Raw genomic sequence first — 23,773 nt, 5'->3', positions numbered from 1 at the left:
ATGTTAAAATTAAACCACTACAAGTTTCAAATTGATACCTGAGGCACCACTACCATTGCAACTATTAAACACTCATTTTTGTGGCCTGAAAGAATTTCTAAATGTACTATTTACAGACACATAAAAAACCCACTGTGGTTAATATACAAGAACAGACACAGGATTTCCAGGGTTTATTCTACTGCAGACTTCTTGTGCAACTCAGACAAGTTCCTTAATCAACATTTACACCAGGTTTCCTCCTCCCCCTAATGAACAGGTGAGCTGCAGAAATGGATCACTGCCCAGGACATGCTCTGCAGCTATGCTGTCAAACAGGAGACCTAAATAGTATAAATCCCCATCAACGACTCGAGGCAATTATCAAATGTTTATTAGCCTCCAAAGTGAAGGCTAATAAACCTGCTTATTTTAGCAGATAAAGTCAAATTACTTTGACTGAAGTTGGTAAGTGTTCGAAGATTAACAGCTCTGGCCTCATATGCTTTTAGTTATTGGTGATGAAATGTCAGCTCGAAAAACTGAAAGATACTTCTTAGTTATTTAGGCAATGTGAAAACTGGGCAGTTATTTTCCAGGAAACATGGCCTGCCTGACAGGTTTTAAATGAAGAAAAGTGATATTATTACAATTATCATTAGAAGAAGATGTCCCTCATCAAAATGTGTCTGGATTTTAATTGACAAGGTCCAGGTTAATGCTGTGAAAATGCCAATGAAAGCAAAGCCTGTGGCTCAAACTAATTGTCAGCACTGAGCAACCTCCACCTCTAACCCACGGCAGATTTATCACTCTGTGCAGACTGTACTCGTGACAAGAAAGGTTTGAATTAATCATTAACAAGTAGAAATCCCTCGCAGACAGAAAGCAGGCAGAGTGCAGGGCTGCCCATCCCCTTGTTCCTGTGCTCCTCAGCCAAGCAGAAGTGCCACAAAGCCTTTCCCAAGGAGAAACACTTTCCTTGTTGTTGCTTTGCCCCCTTTTAAGAACATTCCAGGGGAAACTTCCAGTGGTTCTCTGTGTTTTGGTGTGACCCCCGGGGGCAGCACAACAATGCAGAGAAGGACTCACAACCTCCCTGCTTCAGTCATGAACTCAAGGACACTTTGGAAGGTGTTACCCCACCAGCAGTCAAGCACTGCCTGTCCCACCCAATTTAGCACATAAAATGCAAAGAGGTTTGGAGAAAACATCCTGAATTCTCTTTATTTTATTTCTATTTCCTCTTCCCCAGAGTGCTGGCTCAGACCCACCAGAATGTGACTGGGCAGAAGGAGAGAAGCTGAGAACATCAGCACCTGACAGAGGCACAAGGTCTGCCAGGGAAATGGCACAGTCCCAATCCTCAGGGTGCTTTTTTACACAAAATGCTTTCCTGGACAGTCAGGAGTGAAAACCAGATGGTATTTGGTGTTGTGAAGGAGTAAGACACTATCTTTGTTTAGGGGAGGCCAGTGCAGCAAGGTCTCTGCTGGCCCCTTCCCAGGAACTGAAGGAAGGACTGATGGGGATATCAACCCATCCACAGAAATTCTGCTCACTTCACTCTCCTTTTCCCCCAGAGGTGAAAGGTTCCTTCCATTTACCCACAGCAACCTTGCCTTTTTGGTTTTGCTGTTATCTGTATATTCACCACAGAAACTACAAGCTGGAAAGTTCCCATTAAATGATGCCAACAAGAACTCTCCATTCTCAGCTAACGCTTGGCTGCACACATTCTTATTTCCAAACATTTTCAGTATGTTTTAGCTTCCCTTCATTAAACATTCATAATTATTTGCAGCACATCTAAACCTGTTCAACGGGTTTGTGCTTCCAAATACAGTCCCCTGGCTGCAAAAAATCAGCATGACAGCACTAGAAAGAAAGTAGAATTTGTGTCAATCAGGAAGTAGAGCTCGGGAAGAGGAAAATAGAAGCCACACCATCATGATTTGACTCTGTGACTTCCACCAGATAGCAATTTGGCCCTTTACAAAATCCTAGGTATTTCTTAGAGATCACCCCTCAGTTAACTGTTAAATCAGTCAGCAACTCTGACAATAAATTTCATAATAGAAACGTACTAAGTGGAGAGTTCTGGTACCTTAACTGAAAACTTGAGAAGCCAAAAGGATTTTTCTGGTCTAAAGAGACACTGTTATACAGAGAAGTCTCTCCATAAGGCTTCACACCTGTTAGTGTTGTGGCTTTGCAAGGCTGTTTCCATCACACCCTTCAATACCCTTTGGACTAAACTAAAGGAAAGAGGAAAGTTACACCAAAAGCTCATTTCTTTAGCTCAGCCCCAAATAGCCACTTACAAATCTGTCAGGGCTTTCCAAAATCCTGCCTCTTTCAGACTCTTTCATATATCCTAAAGGGCTCCCTAAGGAAGGGCATCTTCAGCACTTAGGTTGGGCTGTGCTGGCTCTGCAGGGCTCAGCTCAAGGCAGTGGGACTCAGTCTTTAATTTTGAGGCCAGAACAGATCCTGAATTACATCCTGTGCAGGGGCTTCCAGCAATTACCTCTGTGATCCTTCAGACACAGGCTGTCCAGGGACAGAACTGCTCCTTTAGGTAATTCCACTCCCAGCACTGCCCAGTGCCTGTCAGACTCTCCCCTCTCCATGTAATGCCAGATTTTGAGGATCATGAGGATTATGAGTTTTTGATGATCATTAGGAAGTAAATATGTCATCCTGACAAATGAAAATATAACAAGCTGCAGCTCCTCTGAACCTGAGCGTTAACAAGTCACCATTACACTGAGACATAAAAATGTTGCTCCTTGACTGCACAGGGGACTTTGTGACTTCCCCACCACACACACAAATCTTTATCAACTTGGATGCACAATTAAGCTAAACAATCAACCAACAAAAGGTAAAAAAATTACTCCTTGGGTGGTGTCACAGCTGAAGGCAGAGCAGTGAAGGCTCTAGAGCATCCTGAGTGATCAGTCCCACATGAGACATTCCCCACTAGCTTTGTTCTGGCAACATTCCCACTATTTCAGGAAGGAAATGCGCAGCTGGATGTAAAGCTTGGAATGCAGAACTGCCTTAGCTACATGGCAGGAGGATGGCAGCTCATAATTAATTTTCCACATCAACTGTTGGCTGCCCTCCTCTTCCTCTCTGCTAGGCTGCAAACTGTCAGTGGATACTTATCCAAAAAGCAGGCCTGCCACAGAGCAAAAAGCATGATTATTATTATTAGCTAGTATTTTACAGTGCATGCTAGCCAAAAAGCAGAGGTAAGAGAGCCTGGGCAGAGCGAGAGCAGTACCAGTGCAAAGGCAGCCCTGCCAGAAAAGCTGCTTGTCCTCTGAGAGATGCAAAACCAAAGGGAATAGAAAAGCAGGATGAGGAGAGCAAGACAGATAGGAGAAGGCTGCAAGGAGACAGAGAAAAAGTGTTCTCAGAGAAAATTTTTGAGCCAGCTAATTTCAAAACATCTGCAGCCCAAAGAAACATAAGCCCTTTTCCACCCTGGCTGGACTCTGCCTAAGCCATGGCCCAAGGGCTGCCAAGCAGCAGCTCTGCAGAGGACAAGGGGTTCCAAACTGCTTTTTTTTCTAAAAGACAGAATGTGTTCTCCACTCAGAGCCAGCATTTCCCACTCCTCAATCTCTAAATCTCTGCACAGCCAGAGTGCAGAGTCATTACAGGGAGCTTGCTGGTCCTTGCAGGGGAAAGGTGTCCAGAAGAAAATAAACCCTAAAACTTCATCCCGCCCTCTTGAAGCACCACTACAAACACCAGAGGGCAAGGAGGCAAAGCCACAGGCTGCCAGCCCAGGAGCAAGGCCATTTGTATGACTTCTGGCAGACTCACTGACTTCTCAGTACTTCAAGAGCACAGCTAAAGGACTATTATATTGCTGTGCTGTGATTGGTATCGTAAGAATCTCATGTTAGTTTTGGAGTTTCTTATTTTCTTTCAGAAATTCAACTCAGTTCTGCCGCTGCTATCAGCTTTTTTAATTCATTTTACAACAAGATATTTGTTATCAGAAATTGTGCTTTGATATGTGTCAGGCTGATGGATTCAATAAAAGCCCTGTCAGGAGGAGCTGAGTGAGTGGGGCTGCAGGAGCAATGTCATCAAGGGAATTGATATGTTAACAGCCAGTCTGCTGATCTTGCAACAAAAACATGCAAATATAATAGCTGTTTTATTACCTCACCCTGGCAAAACAGTCCAGAGAAACACTAGAAAACATTTGCATAAATGTTACTCATGCAAACAAGCTCAGCCTGCTCACTGATAAAGAAACATATGTAAAACATGATCCTGCATGCTGTCCTCTTGTCCTGTTTGGTGTGCAAAATTCAGTCCAGGGGAATAAAGGCTTTAATCAAAATAAAGATTTTATTTTAGTTTTGGGAATTCAAGCAGATCCTCCAACCAAACGTGTCCCTCAATAATGCTGGAGGACAATTTTCCTGGCAAATTTTCAGACACAGCCACCTGCAACCCCCAGAAAAGTCACTGGAAAGTTGCATTAGGGCTTACTGTGACAGCCAAACCCACAGGCTTATAAAATCAGAGTTCTTTTCTGATTTAATAAATGAAATCTTACAAGAAACAAGAAAAAAATGAAGAAAGAAATATGAGATTTTTATCAGACCACAAAATATAGGGAATGAGAGAAGCAGACCTGCCTGGTGCTCTGCTGCAGGTCAAGTCTCTGCTTCACCTGATCAGAGCATCACAGCTGCAACACCACCTCTGCACTGATATAGCACAAAGAGATTTTTTTTAACTGGAACTGATTTACAGAATGTCTGGAAAAGTGAAAAATGGGATGTCGAGATTCACCTTTTAGAAAAGAGAAATAATATTCCAAGTCTAAACAAAGCAAAGGGAAAATTTCCACAGCAATTAATCTGAAAAAGGTGAATTACATTAAGGATTTATGTTCATGTAATGAAGACAATTAATTGCTACGAGAGCCATAAAACACATTAAATGAACAGGTTTTTTTCCAATTCTACTTGCAAGATAAAATTTATTAACTATGTTTAATGGCTACTTAAAAATTTCTCTTACATATTTATTAAATGTGCCTCTTCAGCCGAACAGAGCATTTTACCAACTGGATTGTACTAATCTAAAAAGGAGCAACTTCAGAAAAAAAAATATTACTCTGCATGTTATCTGCAGATCCATTTAAACTAATTCCTTATACAATAAGATTACCATCAGCACAATTTCATAAATGCTGCTAAAAGGGAATCTGCTTGTCTCACGTGAGCAAACACTCTCCTGCAAGGAGGAATGAAGTCAGCTTGCATTATTTGAACAGATGTTTCAATTTTTAGCAGAGATACGGAGGGAGGCGTTGAGCCCTGATGTCATTTAATGTTACTGTAATCACTTAATTAAAACTTTCTCTACTTGGCAGAGCAGGACATGTGGAAGGAACTGGATTAGGTGGGAGCAGTGACCTCCAAAGGATTCACATCCAAATCTTGTGCTTTGCACTACAGACTCAGCTGCTCAGCCAGGGCTATCTGTGTTTCTCCAGCTGCAGGCATCGGATGCAGCTTGTGCACTTCGACTGCTTGAAAATCAGGGACAGATGTTTACCACTTAAAAGTGACCTAGAGGTGACTCTGCTTCTTATTCACCATTTACAAAATGGGGATAAGCAGCACTTCTGTCTCACAAGGGTGTCGTGGGAACTGATAAATTTGATGGCAGTCAAGTACTCTGTTAATCACGAGTCCCTGAGATGAGAAGAATCGATAAAGAAAGGCCTCAGCTACTGAAGTGAGCAACAACAGTTTGGCCAAATCTTTATACTTCAGCACAACCTTCTCAACCTGCAATGCCCTTCTTTAAAAAGTCTTCATAAGTGTGAGATTTGAGTAAGAGCCAAGTTTTAGATCTGATGGTCACGAAGTAAAATGCAAAAATATAACCCAAGTCCAACCTAGAGTTCAATGCCTAAATAGTAATTTCACACAAATCAATTGTAGAGACCCTAGAGTGAGAGCTGGACTGGCTTGGGAATGACAGGAAAGCTCATTTCCCACCCCCTGTCCAAGGCAGGAGCAGCACCATGGTCACACCAGCAAACATCTCAGGAGCAGATCCTCACACGCCCTGGGGCTCCCTGCGCACCCAGAAAAACTCACACCCTCACTGCAAGGAAGATTTACATGTTTCAACAAACAGATCTCAAACCCAAACAAGGAATAAACAAAAACTGCTGTGATTTCTACGTCTCAACAGCGCGAAATTTCCCTCTGCGAGAGTCAAGAAGCTCTCTTGATTATGAAATACCTCTCCTGTAACCTTCCCTTTTAAGTGTTATAATCACAAGAGCGGTAGCATGGAAATAAACAGAAGTGAAGAGGATAATAAAGGCAGGAGCAGTGTTTAACAAGCTCTTCTTCCAGAAAGCAGGCGCCACCAGAGCAGACAGACAAGCAGAGCTGTGCTGTGCTCTAATGATGGGAACCTCGCCCTGGCAACCGTGTTGTTTTCTTGAAATTCCTCTACAAATTAACAGCACACGCTGTGGTTGGAACAGACCTTTCCTGACCCTCAACATTTAAAAGTTAAGCACCCAATTTAAGCTATTCCAACCAACTTTTGCCTGCAACCAACCTTTCCCTGCCAGAGACAGGCAGAGCTCTGCTGTAGCATGAGAGTTTGAGACTACAATTTCCAGAGGTAACATGACAAGTGCAGCCAGATAAAAGCAGGAGAACTAATGTAGACTCACCTTGATGCACCATGGTTTATTTTAGAGGCTTTTAAGAAAGTCTTGACTTCTTTTCCCTGCTCCTCCACTAACACCAAGCGCAGGTGTTATATTGCTGCTGTACTTCTCTCAACAAGATTATAGTGCTGGTTCAGTCATATAAAGGAAGTCAATACTCATGTGTTAAATTGAAAAGGATAATATTGTCTGATACCATTCTACTGAGATCTGGGAACCATTGCTTTAAACTTGTTGGCCATTTTTTTGAATCAGAAAACTTTGCCTTCGCAGAAGTAACTTGACCTAGGTAAACGAAGCCACAGAATCAAAAAAAGAAATAAAAGAAGCCATATTACCCTAAAATCTCCTATAGCACAATCTTCATCAACAATATGTCTTGACCTTCAATTTTCTTGTTAGAAAATTGTTGCATATTGCCTTGCTACAGTTCCAGTTCCAGCATAGGCAAGGCAATGTTTGTGCAGGTATGAGAACCTCCACACAGGCAAAAATTTTAAGTGCCACACAAAAAAGGGGAAATATGATTATACAGGAAATTGGTAGTGGTGTTTCCATCCTTTGCAAACAGCGAGAATATAGAATATACAAAGCACAAAAGAAAGCACAAAGGAAAGCACAGGGCTGGATTACAAATGGGCTACTTAATTTCCTTTTTTTTCCCCATCTCTGACCCTCAGAGCTGCAGACATTAGTGAAACACAACAAGTGGGATTTTCAAAACATGGATTCTTATCACCAAGTATCCATCACCAGCAGCAACACACAACCATCAGCGAGCATTTTGTTCAATAAAGAACTCCACATAAACACACACCCCCTCAAGCCCAAGACAATAAAAACACTTCACTCCTGATGAATGCTTTCTAAATTCAGGGAGAACAAAGCTTATTTACAGAAACAGTATGAGCATGGCATGAATACAGCAATAACCTCAAAGGCTGCTGATGTTCTGTTTTCCCCATATACAGACATTCAGAAAAAAACAAAATACAAGAGCAGGGGCAAAAATACATACCTTACCAAACCTGACTGCTGGACACGACTCGTTTCAGAGCAACATTGGTGAGAAGGTAAGTCCCTCAGGCGACCACCAACCACAATTCCTTTCTGAGCCCCCCAGAGGCTCCAGCTCTCCCTTGCCTGTGTCCCTGAGGAAGATGCAGTGTCCTCCAGTATTTCAGAGCCTCAGCTGCAGAAGATTCTGCTCAGAAAAAGAAAAGAGAAGAAGGTGTGGCATTAAATTCTAGGGTCAGTTGTTTGGCAGATTCAGAGCAGAACGCAAGACAACATCGGATAGGAATGAAATGTCAAGGCAGGACAGAGAGTCTGTGACAATCCATCATGTGTGGCACCTTCAGAGGGCAATCATTGAATTCAAGAACTGTGGTGCAAAGCTATTCTTGCTTTACAGTACTTTCATAGTGTCCCTAGACCAGGAGATGAATGACAGCCTGGCTGCTTTTTATTCCAGTCCAATATCACAATACAAAAGTAAGTAATGCACTTCTCCATAGGGAATATTTTAATTCATTATGGCATTTCTGAAGAATAACAGGACTTTCATATTAAAAGCAGAGACATCACCTCAGTCACAATACTCTGCACGTTAAAATGGCTCTTACTCAAGAAATTCAAAGCTTAGGAGCTCACAGCAGATGGGAAGTCGTGCCTGCCAGCCCAACATGCAGCAGTTCCCAAAGTTCTGCCTCCAACGCAATTGTCAGAGACCAGTAAATGTCCTGGGGTTTTCTGGGAGCAGGGAGCTCAGCACCACCACGTTTTTCAGCTCACTATCACTGCTAGATGTGCTCAGTTTTCAAGAGGTCAGAGCCTGGCACTGAGCAGGGATTTGGGAGCCTCACTGCAGACATCAGGAGACAGTGATGGAGGCACCAGCAGCAGCACTGCCAGCAAGCAGAAACCTCAGAGCAGCACTGGGAAGTTCAAATGCTCATCCCTAATGCTTGGTATGTGGGGAAACACCCAAAGGATCATCCTTCCCCCACCCAGATAACACAGCCTGAGAGCAAAACTGGGCACAGCAGCACAAATCAGGTAGGGATTGAGCAAAGAGCAGATCTGAGCTCCTAGGTCAGATATATCCATGGCTTATGTCCTTACACCACACCCAGAGATGCTTCTCTAAGATTAACTCAGCACAGCAACCAATATACTCTAATTTTGTCTAGGAATGCAAAAAAAAGCAAAGGAATAAAAACCCCAGAGATATACAAGAGGTTTCCCTCAGAGGAGAAAGCCTGAGGCAGCTCAAAGTACCACAAAATCCCATTACATCTTCACAAGAAACCCTGAACCCATGAACAGGTTACACCTATCTGGAAAACACATTAGGTTTTGGGCTTGCAAGAAGGAAGACTTCAGTAACCAACATGTGAAACTGTGCATACTGGAAGTTAGCATCATAGTGACATATATATATATATGTGTATATACATATATACACACACACATACATACACACCCCCACAAATGTACTTAATGGGTTTTTTCCTTTTTTTTTCTGAAAGTCCACACAGCAAGCATAATCACACAGATCAGAATAAACAAATATATTCACTTTATTTAGCACTAATTACTTTACTGAACCTTATATGTTACAGACACCCCTAAAGGCTCCACAACACCTTGAGAGACACCCACAACAGGAGTCAGGGTGGCAGACCCCAGCCTTGTAATGGTTGTACACATCTGCAGACTTCCTGCCTCTCTTGAACATGAAGGACAAAAGTGGACCTTCACAGCTCCTGTCCTCTTCCAGGCCAACCATGAAAAATCAGACTGCCAGCTGAAATGGCTGCTGAATGACTTATGGGCACAGGAATGGCTGATGCTGCAGTAGTTTGATCTGCAGGCAGCAGTAAGACCTAATTCTACTGCTTTTAAGGGATTTTATCTCTGGAGACCAAAGCTACAATTACTTTTTCATTTCTACTCGTAAATTGTAACATGGAATAGTCACTGAAGAAAGTCAGTGCTCATTTTTGTGCATTAACCACAGCATCAGGTTGCTTTAGAAGAGGAAGTAACAGCAACTGGACCAGATCATCACTGCAACCCCAAAGGAGGTCTGGGCTCAGGTTGGGACAGGTGGGGTTGAGGAAGTTGCTGTTTAGTGCAGTTTGCCAATGATCTTGCTATGAACACACAGCAATGTGAAGGATGAGAAGTAACAGGGGGTGTGGACACGGAGGTGAAAACAACTTCATTCATGACCAAATGCAGTGACTGTGCACAATTCCCATTTTTTATGATACAGCAGAGATGGGGCAACTCAGTGAAATGGAATTAGTGGCCAGGTTTCCAGCAAGCAGCAAAGTGCAGGTGCTGCAGCCTGGCTGCAATGGGCTTCCTCCACACTCTGATGGGCATCACACCATAGAGAGGGAGGGAGCCAAGCCAGGGACCTGCCAGCAACAGAGTAAGGGCAAAGGCCACAAAAGATAAATGTCTGGAAGCCCTCACAAGTTACAGTTTGTGTTGGCTCAGAACTACAAGGGGGGAAAAAATGAGAAAAAATAAAAGTAAAAAAGATAATGTATGCCATTTGTGTCTCCCTGCACAGTTTTGCAGAAAAACCCCTCCACACTCACTAAGTCACTCCTGACTTGATGGTCAGTGTCCAGCTGGTTTCCTTCTCACAGTTAAGGAACCTGGAGAACCTATCACAGAGTTTCCAAGATGCTTCTTGGACCTCCTTGACTTTGGGCAGTTCTTGCCAAGCCCAGAGCCTCAGGAGCATCCCATGGCTGCAGAGTGAGAACAGAGTGCCCAGAGAAGCTGTGGCTGTCCCTGGATCCCTGGAATTGTCCAAGGCTGAGCTGGATGGGCTCTGAGCAGCCTGGTCTGGTGGAAGGTGTCCCTGCCATGGCAGTAGGGTGGAATATGATCTTTAAGATCCCTTCCAACCCAAACCATTCTATGATCCCTGATAAAAAAAATCATCCATTTCAGTCTGCAGCTGCTACAGCAGCTGGCACTGTTCCTACCTGAAACCAAACCAAGTCTGAACTAGCAAAAATACGCCATGTCCTAGAAATCCTGCAATTTTGTTGTGTTGTTTCTAAGTTGCTGTGCTCCCCGACTCGGCTTTGATCAGAGGGAACACGCCGACAAACTGCAAATTACTTTCATTATCCCACCACTTCAGATTTTTACATTCAGTTAACATAGTTAAGTGGTATCAGATCAGTCTTCCACTCACAAAAGCCAGCATATGGATGTTCTCATTAATCAGAAAAGGCAGACAAGACATTTTTCCAGTAAAAAGAGAGTATTTCCCTTGGAGGAGTCTCAGTCCTTTGCTGATGGAAAGCATGAATTATACAAAATAACTATATACTTTAGATGTAACAAATAAGATCAAATATTAAATCTGAAGACACCTTTTCTATCTGGGGATGTTTCCAGACCACAAATCAATGAAGTCTGGTAGAGTCTCTCTCTCTCTCTCAGGAAGCCTTGCTATACTTTTGCCCTGTTCTTATGCTTGCCTTTAGGCATCAACTATTGATCCCTGTTGGGGTGAGAACAGGAGCCTGCTGGACTCTTCTCTGATCTAGTAAAATCACCCTTAAATTTGTGTGTCACACAGCTTAAGGTGCAGCTTGAGCCTCGTGGCCTGATATGACAACACTGATGAGCATTTGAAACTTCAGCAAGGGCAAAAATGAGGTATCTAGAAGCTAAACAACACATCTACAAGCAAATATTACAGTGTAGTGGATATTCAAATTAGTATTAGTTTGTCTCATCAAAAATTAATTACAATCTACCTAACTGCAATTGAATAAATTAGTTGGGCGTAGGAAAGATTAAATATTTAAAGTGGCTGGTGACTGAAAAATAATTGAAAACATAACTCCTTCCTTAAATATTAAATTTATTTTATTTTTACTGCTAGTGTGGCCATTAAGAAATCAGAATTCCATATGTGTGCACATCCATGTAGATGTGAATGACACATAGGTATGTGGAACATCTCATGTATATTCTTCTAACTTCCCTCTTTCCCTAGAACCAAACTTGGGTAAATATTTTCAATTAATAAAGAAGAGCTCCACTGGCAGAACCAGAAGAAAGGCTGTGAAACAGGCGAGGGAAAACACATTTTTCCTGCTAAGCGTTTAGCAAGGTCACCCGCCTCTGCAAAGGCAGGAAAAGATCCCCCAGCAGCCTCTGAACACAGCAGGGGATTACACCAATTCATTAGCAGGTATATCTTCTAATTACAGCCTCGGACATGAATCCCCACACAGCTGAGCAGGGACCTGCTGCTGGTTTGTGCCATATCCTCAGGATCAAGCTCTGTGCTCCTGCTGGGCTGCAGGACAGCACCAGCACGACCCCACCGCAGGCTCCAGCCAGCAGCACTCTGTTATCTCCAAGGATGCTGCTGGCTCCTCTCAGCTCAGCTCCTGGGGGAAGCTGTGCCATCGACAGCTCGCCCTGTCAGCTCCATCTCTGGGAAAGATCTCACATTCATTTACTGTAAAGGTGACACAGGTGAAGGAGGGAATAAAATGAGACTGTGAATCCCTCCTTGCGGAAGGCTAATGGTAAAAAATCGGTAGCAATGCAACTCTGGCACCTTTCCAACTATAACACTTAGAGCGTTGCCCACAGCCATGTCCCAGACATACTTTATCATTCACCATGGCTCAGTACAAAACATAAATAAAACAGAAGTCGTCAGCACTACTGGCACTCAGCTGTTTTGAGGCTTTTTTTTTTTTTCCCTTCCCTGCCAGCAAAAGGGAAAGGAAAATAGGAGAGCTGCAACTCAAGTGTTAACACCCATCATTAGAGATTTGGTGGGGGCTGGTAGTGTGTTGGGAAGTTAACTCAATTAAAGAATGCAGGCAGTAATAAAATGAAGAATATGCTGACTGAGATTAATGCAATAGAATACTGTGGTGCTGCTGAAGATCAGCATTGATTTTTGTCATCCAAGTACAAACTAATGGTACCCAGGAAAAAGGAAATAAGTGGTTAATCATGTTTGTTGTAGGAACTATTCCCATCATAATAGCATCAATGTTACATTATGAGGTTCAAGGGGGATTAATACCTTGCTGGGTTAGAAAATGCTACGAAACTGCACAGGTTTTGCTGCTGTTGCACACAAGTAAATACTTACTGAAAATGAACTCAAGAAATGCCATGGAAATACTTCCAGTTTGAAGTAATACAAACTTCTTTCTTATCAGGCATTTGCTTTTAGCCAAAGCTGCTTCTCAAGTTCAAAAGCATTAAGTTGCAGGCTACCGTCTAACTCTCCAGCTGCCAACGCTGCACTACACTATTAAGTGTTTTTATTATTATTACTCCTACTATTACAGTCTGGTTAGACTATAAAATAAGATCTCTTGGGCTCCTTACACTCAGACGTTTACATCTGCCCTTGTACTGAAGCTCTTCCGGGAGATTATTGTTTCTTCTGCCAGTTCAATTGAAGGCAATGATGAAGTTATTGTAACGCATACGTCCTTGTCAAATAATGCTTTCAAAGGGTTGGAAGCACATTTGTGGGGGAAAAAAAGCAATGCTGAATTCATTTCTTGCATTTAGGAGAGAGTGAGTAGCAACCAGTTTCCACTTAACTGGACAGATCGTCAAAATAATGGAGTAATGAAATGAACCCAGTTCTCCCAACAAGAGCTGACAGGTTTGTACCAGAGGCAGCTGTGTGATACAACCTTTGCTGATAGAACAATATCTAAGTGGATTTCCTCTAACTTAGAATGGGAATCTAACAAGAAAACAATCCCATCACTCATCTCAGTGTCACAGTTAAGCTACAGGTCCCACTTTCACATTGAGTGAGGAGTTACTGCTTCCATCAGGTCTCTTCATCATGTATTTGAAGCATTGTTCTCCAGCCCCAAGTGCACTGCATCAACATTAACTTGTTTCCCAGCTCACTAAAAAGCTTAATTCCCAAATTTAGGATGACAGAGTCCTTAACTCCTTGGTAAGGCAAAGTCAGTGCCTTTCTTTTCCTTTCTCCTCTTCATCACTTTTGCACTGAGCCAGGGACAGATGTTTTGCAAAACTTGGGACAGATTATCTCTTTTCCAGCTTCCCCTCTCCTCCTGTGGCTCACACATCTACACATCTCTGCCTGATATTCCTGGGAGAGAACTCCACTCTGAACCACAGCACTGCAGAGGTGGGATGTGCTGTGAAACCCTCACTGACCCAGGGGAAACAAAATCTATCAACATGTGCAGCAACACAGAATAAATTATGCTAACCAGGGAAAAAACATTTTTTGATCCATCCCAACATAAACCTCTACCCATGCAAAGTAAGTGCACCAAGACTATTCTGGGATATATTTCCTATATTCTGTAATTCAAGTACATTCCAGGCTGAAGAACACTGTTTATTACTAGAAGGTTCCAACACCTTTCCACCTCTTCACCACAGCTGATAGCACAGAAGTGGATCCTATTACAGGATCAGGACATTAGAGCATAAGCTTTTTGCACACATATTATACTTCTCTATCAAAGGTATTAACTTGGCCACTATTAACTTTAATCTCATTTGAACTCAGTGCATTTCTATTTTGCCACTCAAAACTGACTCACTTCTCTGTACCTTCTAAAGATGTGCTTTTGCCTATACATATACTTAAACTTTGTTTTGTTTGTTTTGGTTCAGGAACTCTCTCTTTGGAACATGTCAGATGAAACTTTCCACCCCTTCTGGCACTGGCTGGACTCCTCTCTCACTGAAATCAGGGAGCTTTGGGACTGCCCTGCATTAACACTGACCAGGAGAAACAACTGCCTTTGCTGTCCTGATCTGTCATTGCTCAGAGATTGCTGCTTTGTGTTATTGCCACTTCTAACCCATTTCCTGTTGGAAAATTAATAAATAAATGCATACACCTCCATCTGCTACTGAATGTCATTGCTAAGAAAACATTTTGTCCTTTGCTTAAGTTACTTATCTCCAAAGTCACTTAACTCTGTAATGTTATTGTTTATCTCTGTGGAACATATTGGGATAAGCTGGTACACCAAATCTTAGAGAAAATACAAGTATATTGGATTCTGTGGCACCTGGAGGACACACAGCTGCCAGTCAGGTGTCAAGTCAGAATCTGAGCAGGGTTTTCCATGATAAATTCAGGTTATTATTTTCAAACTTTTGATTTTAAAAGCCACACATAGCATCAAACTCTGCTGCATTTCCTGAGAATGTGCTTCTCCTTTGCTGCTTTAAGCCAACTTTGTTATATTAGGAAAAACAACTGGGTTTAGTAATTTTGCAAACTTTGAAAAGTTTGGATAAATTTGTTTTTTACAAAGTCCCACCCATTGCTGCAGCTTTACACTCGTACAACCCCAGGGAAGGTAGGAGTCAAGAAAGCCCATTAATGACACAGAAAGGCCCCTCTCTCAGTGCAGAGATTTGATATTTTAGCCTGGAGGCATTTGATATCTTAGCCAAAAGAGGCCAGAGCAGACCTGGGGCTGGGGGAGGATGCTGAAACTTTTTAGGGAAAGCGTCAGGAGTTTGGAGAAAGATGATCCAAGTCAAAAAAGGACCACAAGGAAAGAGGAGCACTTGTAAGCCCCAGAAGCTGGCCTTTCACTACACAGCCACAACACCTGCAATTGCAAATTAAGACTAATTTTAATATTCTCTCCCCTTTCCAACAACAAACACATCCCACTTCACATGGGAGAGAGCTCAAGTTCACCCATGCAAACACCTCCTGCTGCCTGCTCTCAGAGAGAGAAGGTTTGTTGGACTCGGACAAAGTCAGCAAGTACCTGAAACACTCTAATTCACCCATAAAATAAGGCAGTGTCACAGTGCTTCCGTGGGGAAACGCTGCCTTCAAGTGCTGTAAATCCTAAAGAACGGAGCAGAATTACAGCACCCGGCAGAGCCAGCCTGAGCAGCAGTGCCAGAACTGCCTTCAGCCCTCAGGAGCCTCAGAGCAATATTCTGATTTGTGCTGAAAACCAAAACAGCTCAAAGAGGCCCATCAAACGTAAGGGAGTTTAGAATACCCTTGTTACAACACAGGACTCTTGTCAGACCTGGCTCAAGGCTGCTGACTGCAGGGTTAGACCCCAGCCAGAAATATGTCATTAAACCCAGGCAGAGCTTGGCATGAGATTAAAATATTCATTTAGCCACCACGGGCAAAAAACTCATACAGGGCACTTCAACCCCATCTAGATCTAGACACAGCTAGAGTATAATAATTAAATACAGATTAAAACTCTTCCTAACAGGGCAGCATTTGAGATAGGAATTGGCCTTTTCCTGGATAAAAAATGGTATCTCCTGCAGGTGCACAGTGACACACAGAGCTAACAGTGCTTACAAGAGAACTGCCTGTGCCATCAGGTGCTTGCAGCCCTGCTCTCCCACCCACAGCCCATCACACCAGCCAGTAATTGTGTTCAATTAAAAAATCTCTTTGGAAATATGAAACCACAGATAGCATGCATGAGCATTTAGTGTGGTTTTCTTCTTTTAAAGTGCTTCTAAAACTCTGGGTAACATTGCTGTCAAAACCATACTGCAGTTCTGTGTGGATTTAAGCCAATTAGCACAAATTGAGCTCAAAGGTAATTTTTTTTAAGTCCACTAAAGCTTAAAGAACTGGATACTGCAAAAAAGCCTACAGCCATCTATCTGCATAGCACTGCAAACAGTCTGAACACCACTAAAATTAAATTCATTGACCTGAATTTATCTTTGGTATAACTTCAGTGCTTTCAGTGGGCCTTTGCCAGGTATAAATTTGCCCACTGGGTTCTGGGACACAAAAGGGCTATGAAATCCCAGCTTGTAGAAATGTCAATGAGCAGGTTTGGATGTGGGCAAGCCTGTGTATCGAGGAACTCTCCTCATTACAGATCTGCAAACCTTTGGCAGTTTGCAAAACACTGCTCTTAGAAACATTTTGAGGAGCTATAAATAGACTGCTCAACCCATGAAAAATTATAATCTGTGAAGGCTGCAAGACTAGAAATGTCTATAGCTCTGGGTTGTCAGTACAAGCTTTCAGGACTTCTCTGACCAAATTTTCAGACTTCACGTTTTCATCTGTGAGTGTCCATGTCTGTAGATGAATGTCAGAGTCACTTCTGAGTTCTTCCCATTTCTCACAAGAGGTAGTCTTTTTAAGAGTCACAAACTGACATCAGTCACACAAACTGAAATGCTCTCCTGACATCCCCAGTTTAAAAACATAGAGAAAAGCTCAAGTTCCTGCAGTCTGATGTCCCTGAAGCCTCTAATTTTCAGGAGCCATATGGTTTCAGACACCCCTAGCTGCCCCTCAGGAGAAAATTCAGAAATTTTGATGCAACCTCCTGAACTCTTGAGCCAACCCAGAGTTACAGCCACACACTCTGCTCCTGGGGATCAGCTACTGAAAGGGCTGAACTTCACCAGCTCTGACCTGCATTCAGAGTAGAAAGAGTTGCATGTTCCTGCTAACTCATCTCCTCTTATTAGGAAGGCTTTTCTGTTCTGACTGCTCACTAAGCTGGAAGGCTGACATGGGAGGACAGCACGAGCTCATCACAAGAAATAAAAAACAATAAAAAGAGGAGGAAAAGTGTATGATCAAATTTTCAGTCTGTGTAATTCAGACTGGAGTTTTTTAAATTAATGACTACAGAGTAATTTTTTTTCCTTTTCAGATCCATACTATGCATTGGGGTTTTCCAATCAATCCCAAGAGGTGTGACAGCCACTACACAGTGACAACCATTGTACAGTGGTCATTACAATTATACACAGGCAATTATTGCAGTGCCAGAGACTCATGGGAAATATGCTTTCCCCTTCCTATTTCACTGTGAAAGGGCAACAAAAAGTAGTTAAAGTATGTTATTAATGGTTTTTCAAATAATATACTTGATTACAGCTACTGCAGAGCATTTTTTCTTCATGTTTTTGTAATGAATCTGACCATGAGAAACAAATTTATGCCCACAGTTTGTATCATTATAAACTCAACTCATTTGATGTGAAAAACCTACAGTTTAATTGCTTGATTTAGATTTGGCTGGTAAAAAGCGTACTGAAACATTACTATTTTAATTATGTTAATTTATAACTGAAAAGCTAAATTTACAAAGGCAATAACATTAATTATTTACTTGCTCATTAAAGCTGAATATTTATTACCAGGATAATTGGCTTCATAAGTCTGCCAAAAAATTAAAAACGAGTTTATGTACTGACTTACACAGGAGTGAGTGATACTGTAGTATCTCTCAGCAGGTTGTGTGTGTTTAATGGGTTGCTCTGATATACAACTACACTCCTTTCATTTATAGTCTGTTACATATCGTTTTTTCAAAAGATTTTATTTTTTTTTCTCTTATAAAGATGCCAGTTGTGACTCAGAGCAAGCTCCTTTACTGCTCTGCAGCCAAAATCCTCTGTGCAGTGTGATGGACTTCCATTGGTCTGTAATAATTTATGAAGATTGCATCTCATCTGGCCATCTAAATGCTCACTGAATGTGGGACTACACTGGCTTAAATCAACTGAAAAGGGAAATAGTAATCCAAAATAATTCAGCTCACAGCCAGAGTAGCAGGGCTAAGAAACACCAGCAGTGAGGAGTCCCCACCTTTGCTGGTATTTTAGCTTCATTTCCACCTGCAAGATAGCAAATATATTCAATGCTTATTTATGCATGCATCCTCAAAGTAATACAATTACATTACTAATGCTTACAGAACAATTTGTATATTACCTTGATGTAGGATGAAAGGCTAATTCTGATTGCTGTCTAGACACAAATCCTAATTCCCTTTGGCAACATCTTTCACCAAGCAGACTCCTTCCCTTGCTGCTTATTTTCCTTAAACATGTGACTTTCCCAGCAGGTACAGGATCACTAAAGAGCTGCAGCACCATGGCCAGCAGCAGGAGAAAGATGGATTTCTGGCAACTTCATTTTTCCTCAGGCCTGGATGAAAACCCTCTTTGCCTGAGGTCTGCAGGGTGCACAAGTTAGGGTGAAGAGCAAACCCAGAGACAGTGCTCATAGAGACAGTAACTAGGATTTCTATAAATATTTATTTATTCTGGTGTTCTCAAATGGGATGATTAGGTCCAGGTTAGAGTCCAAACTTCCAACCATGCTGTAATTGTACTGCCAAGGAAGGACAGAAGCATCCATGAAAGAGAGGCAGTAGGTCAGTGGATTTGGCATCTCATCTTAAGTGAGAAGGAATGGGTTGAATCACAGTGTAAAACCTTGCTGTCCTTTTTTTTTCCTGCAGCTCTGCTGCTGCCTGCAGCCCTGAAACATGGAATGTCTGAACCTCTGTCTTGGGGCAAAAATAATCTGCTGTTAGATATCAACATCTCACACTGCCATCTCACACTGCTGGATTCAGGACATACAGTTATTTTTATTATTATTGTTGTTGATATTATTATTATAAAACTGAAAAAGGGGAAAGAAAACCCCCAAAACTTCTCATTGAAAACCTGAGGTTTCTTTGTCCATGTGTAGCTCCCATCACAACACAACAGACCTCTGTGTTTTCTCAAATTCTGCAGGACACTGATCCTTTTGCCAACAGAGCAGACACGCCAGCATCTCTCAGTGCCAGTTTTTGTGACTACAAAAGCAGCACAGCTCAGTCTAACCCAGCCCTGCATGGGTACAAGACACCAAAGTGGCAAGAGCCAGAAGGATTTGCTAACACCCACACCCAACCTGTGATGCTGAAGACATTTTTTGACAGGATAATTCAATGCCCCAAGAGTGACAAGGGGAAATACTTGAAGTGAGAATGTTAAATCAGGTTGGAGCTGGAGCAGTTCCATGCACACATCCAGGGGTTGCATGGCAGGCTGGACATGATGCAGGTGAAGCTCTTAACCCTCAGGTTCCATTTGCACAATTCCCAAGGACACTGCACAGAGTGCAAGACTCCCCATTAATTCTTGAATTTGAACCAGAACTGGAGCATTCCCTGCTGCCTGTTCTGCTCAGGGCTGCAATCAGCTTACACACATTAAATACTCATGGAAGCATCCATGGCTCGTATCGTATATCTGGAGTTTGGTGCAACACTTCCTTCACTGACAGCCTGAGCAGATCGGAAATGATCCATATGGTGACACTGAGATACAACGATGCTACTTTTAAGGCTTTGCCTCAGAAATATCCAACTTGCTTAAATACATCTGCAGCTTCTTCCTCTCAGCAAAGCACAGCCCAATGAGGCAATACATAGGAATCACTAAGCAGGGCAGAGTCAGAATTTTTTCTACCTTTAAAAACTTCTTACTTAGACCAAAGGTCAAAGTATCAGAAGTAATAATTATTCAGAAAGCTGTTATGAGATCAAATCCATATAAAACTCACTTATTTGTAAGATGCCTCACTGAAATTTAGATTTTTTAAGAACTTTGTTAACACCAATGTAAAAAGCATTTCTTAGGAAAAAAAAAATTCAATCTAAAACCCAAGCATTTTTATTTAGAAAGCTAACTCCAGAAGTTTTATGCTGTTCTATTTTGGTTTCAGCCCAGCGTTTGCTGAACCTGGCCTCTCCCTTGCTATTATCAAGGTATTAATGGTTTGGCACCAACCAGTGCCAACACATCAGACTGTGAATCCCAGATCAGCTCTGGCACGAAGTTGCAAACCTCACAGATAAAGACCTGGTGTGAGGCAGGGGTGGTAAACAAGGATAATACTGCATGACAGACAACTAGCAGGAGAGAGGATGGCAAACAGAAGATAATTGTCAAGCATGTGGTATTTTTAGCAACAATCAACCAAAATGCCTTAGACATCAATTTCAAGCCACTTAATCCTCTTAATGACATGCCATGGCATTTGTTTGTGATTAGGGTTTCACTTTGTTTTCTATAGAAGATTCCCCTCAGACTCCTGCATTCAATGTGCTTTGTAAATAGCTCTGCCAGTACGCTGAGTATTAGGTTAGAGTTTACTTATCACAGTGCTAAATTATTCCAGCTGGGTCATTATTAATTCTCCTAATTTTACTGTCATTTGCTATCATTACAACAACGCAGCACCCTATGGATACATTTATTACAGAGCATAAATCCAGAGCTCCTCTAAGCTGCTGGAATGCCTACTCTGCAATCTTTATGCAAAAGCCTGAGGAGTGTTTAAAAAGAATTATCTTTAGGAAAAGTTTTTAAAGGCTTACCTCTAGCTCCCCATCCTCCACCCACCCATCACACTTGTGCAGGATGTTAGGTAAGTTTTCAGTATGTGATACTCCACTGCAGTACAGGCTGTTGCCCACGGCAAAGCTCTTTCATAGTAAATACACTGGGGAAAGGGATGCTGGAGAGAGAGCAAAGAGGACAGCACTGCAGTCTGTGCAATTTCCATTGAGAGAAAGCGTTTATAAAAATAGACATTTAAAAATGTCCTAATGTATATTCCTCTCCCCCTTCAGAGAATTTATGCACTGCATATATCCTTTTCTTAACACAAGCATATGCTTGATTGGGTCTTGCTTCAGCAAAGCAATTCACTCAGGGAAGAGCTTTTAGCACCTGTTAAAACCTGTCAGACAAAAAGTTAAGCAGATGCTTCAGTGTTGTTCTAAATCAGGACTGTAACTAGGTTTACTAGTGCATAAATTGCTCCACATCATTGAGATTGTGAAATTTCACTTCTGTTATCCAGGCAGCTCTGTACCTGTTTTGAGTTTGGTTACAAGAGGCCATAATTCAGTTTTAAAGCAGCTGCTCTGAAATAGTCCTGAATGTGCCAATGTCCACATCCCCACACTACCCCCTCAGTAAAGCTGCAGCATTTTCTTAGACCCCAGACTAGTAATAGTGGTACTAGTCCTCGTTTGATTCCTTCTCTCCCAAGTTATCCACATCCCTAGGGAACACTGAGTCACAGCAGCCACTCTTCAGTTCAGGCTCCACAGCAACATCCCCCGAGCTCACCTGAAGCAGTGATCCCTAAACAACAATTCTGTATGGTTTGCATTTTTAATGACTGGGGCTCACCCACACTTGGGAAGTGTACTTTCTGGTCCATCATTCAAACAACTCATCAAAATTATTAAGGCAGGTACTTCTCACACCTCATGGCTAAAATGTCCAGTAACATTTAAGTCAAACATTAATAAACTGCTTTTAATACTTTGTTAAAGCCAGGTGTATAGCCAGTGGTAGTTGTGCAGTGAAATCCTTGCTAGCTGGGAATATGAAGCTTTGCTAGAAGAGATCTGGTGATCCACTGATCAAAATCTTGGACAGTTACAAGTCTGAGCTTTCTCTCAGGTATGAGAACATGGTGCTCACGTGAACATCACACTCCTGGCTACAGACAAAGTGCTTTTACTTTCCTCCTCTCTTTGGTATTAGTCACACAATCAGAAAAAGAAATCAGATTAGTTTGGCTTACAGCATGTCAGTTGTTACGTGCTGCTCACAGGTATGTGCTCACAGGTAATTTGCTCTGGATCTTCTTGGGTATTTACAAATCTCTATTTCCCTTGTAGTGTCCTCTGTGATGACAGGCACTATGTTTGCCTTCCTCCAGAATTCTGACAATTGCCCTGTTCTCCATAAGCTTCTGAGAGTTGTAAATAATTCAGTGGGTACATTTCATAAGGCCACACTGACCCAAATATATCACAGTTACCTAAATACTCCTTATCTTGTTCTTGCCTTTGCTCGTAACCTCTTTTACAGGGAACACTGTTACAGATCTGACACAGTTATTAACCTTTCTGTGAAGAGCAGCGCAAAATAATGGCATTTTGTATTTCTGTCTTCTCTGTCTAGTCCGTTTATTTGCTTCCCCTCCTTCCTGATGGACTTCTGCCTTCCTCTCACCTCCAGTGTGTTTGTAAGTCATTTCATAACCCTTTATAGCCATAACTGATTTTGCCTCTATGCCCTTCTGATTTTAGTCTAAGTGGCTGCACAGCTGGTGGTGTTTTTGGTCACACATCTTTAGTTTATCAGGTTTGTACCAATTACACATTACTGAACAGCCTTCTTTCTTTGCTACTCCCCCAGAATCACCTTTGTGCACAGAGCCCCCAAAGCCTCTACTCTACAGCACTGCTTTAGGTAACAAGTTTGCACAAAAAATTTTCAGTATGAAAATGTGGGACTTTCCCTCTTCCAGCAGTTGGCACCCCAGCTCATTATTTCAAACAAGCTCAAAAGGTGAATCCCTTTGTTAATCCATTACTCTCTGCCCAAATCCAGCCTGCTCAGACATTCCAAAAAGAAGCTACATGATGTATCCTACACTTCTGGCCATCAATATGTCTGTGTCCTAAGTTGTCTGCCTATAGCTCACTGATCAGCACAAGTTATTTTCCTCACCAAGAGCAACAGCCTTGCAAAAATGTCCCACAACCAATTCCAATCAAACTACCAACTGCTCTCCACTTACCCCTGTCTTCACAGTTTCTCTCTTAAATATTCTGGTGGCATCATCGTTTTTTCAATACTTTTTGGATTTTGTACACCTTGGTCACGACCCCTCTTAATCTCTTCTATTCTAATGAATATAAACATAATTTTCTTAACCTCGCCTCCTGTTTTATAACCCCTGAGGCCCTTTATCATCTTTGTCAAGACTGTATCCATAATTAGGGTATGCAAATAGATCAAAAGGAACGAGCAAGAAAGTGCCTACTTGACACAAATCGTTACATGAATAACCAACATCCCCCGCCCAGGCTCAGCCTTCCCATCCCACCCCAAAGTCAGAGGGCAAGTGGCTGCTGATTCCTGCACATCAGGTGGTGTGGCCAGGACAGGTTTTGTCACTGCAGGGTGCACCACTCCCCCCCAGGGCATTCTGCAGCATTCACCTTTCCTGCTGTTTGTGCTAACTCATTACAGCTGCACACACAGACACTTGGTGCATTTATATTCCCCACAGGTAACTGAGAATGTTGGATATCAGTGAGCTGCCCTCCATCCCCTGTGCATACACAGCACACTCACAGGCAGCAGGCTGTTCCCTGTATGTACTCACAGTACACAGGTGTAGGGCAT

At 42.2% G+C, this 23,773-nt stretch overlaps 1 protein-coding gene across 7 annotated transcripts in view; it reads right to left on the bottom strand.

The window, feature by feature from the left end:
- Positions 1-23,773, bottom strand: part of SGCD (sarcoglycan delta) — a 309,325-nt gene that overhangs the window by 188,103 nt on the left and 97,449 nt on the right. For all 7 annotated transcript variants that reach the window (XM_085073813.1, XM_085073812.1, XM_085073811.1 and 4 more), the window contains one exon: positions 7,737-7,922. The gene's annotated coding sequence lies outside the window, so the exon portion shown is untranslated. The remainder of the gene's footprint in view (positions 1-7,736; positions 7,923-23,773) is intronic.

This window comes from Lichenostomus cassidix, chromosome 13 (genome assembly GCF_008360975.1).
Source record: "Lichenostomus cassidix isolate B80296 chromosome 13, HeHo_3.0, whole genome shotgun sequence".
Lineage (NCBI taxonomy): Eukaryota > Metazoa > Chordata > Aves > Passeriformes > Meliphagidae > Lichenostomus > Lichenostomus cassidix.
The sequence above is the reverse complement of the archived record's forward strand: the minus strand, read 5'-3'. Positions and strand labels throughout refer to the sequence as shown.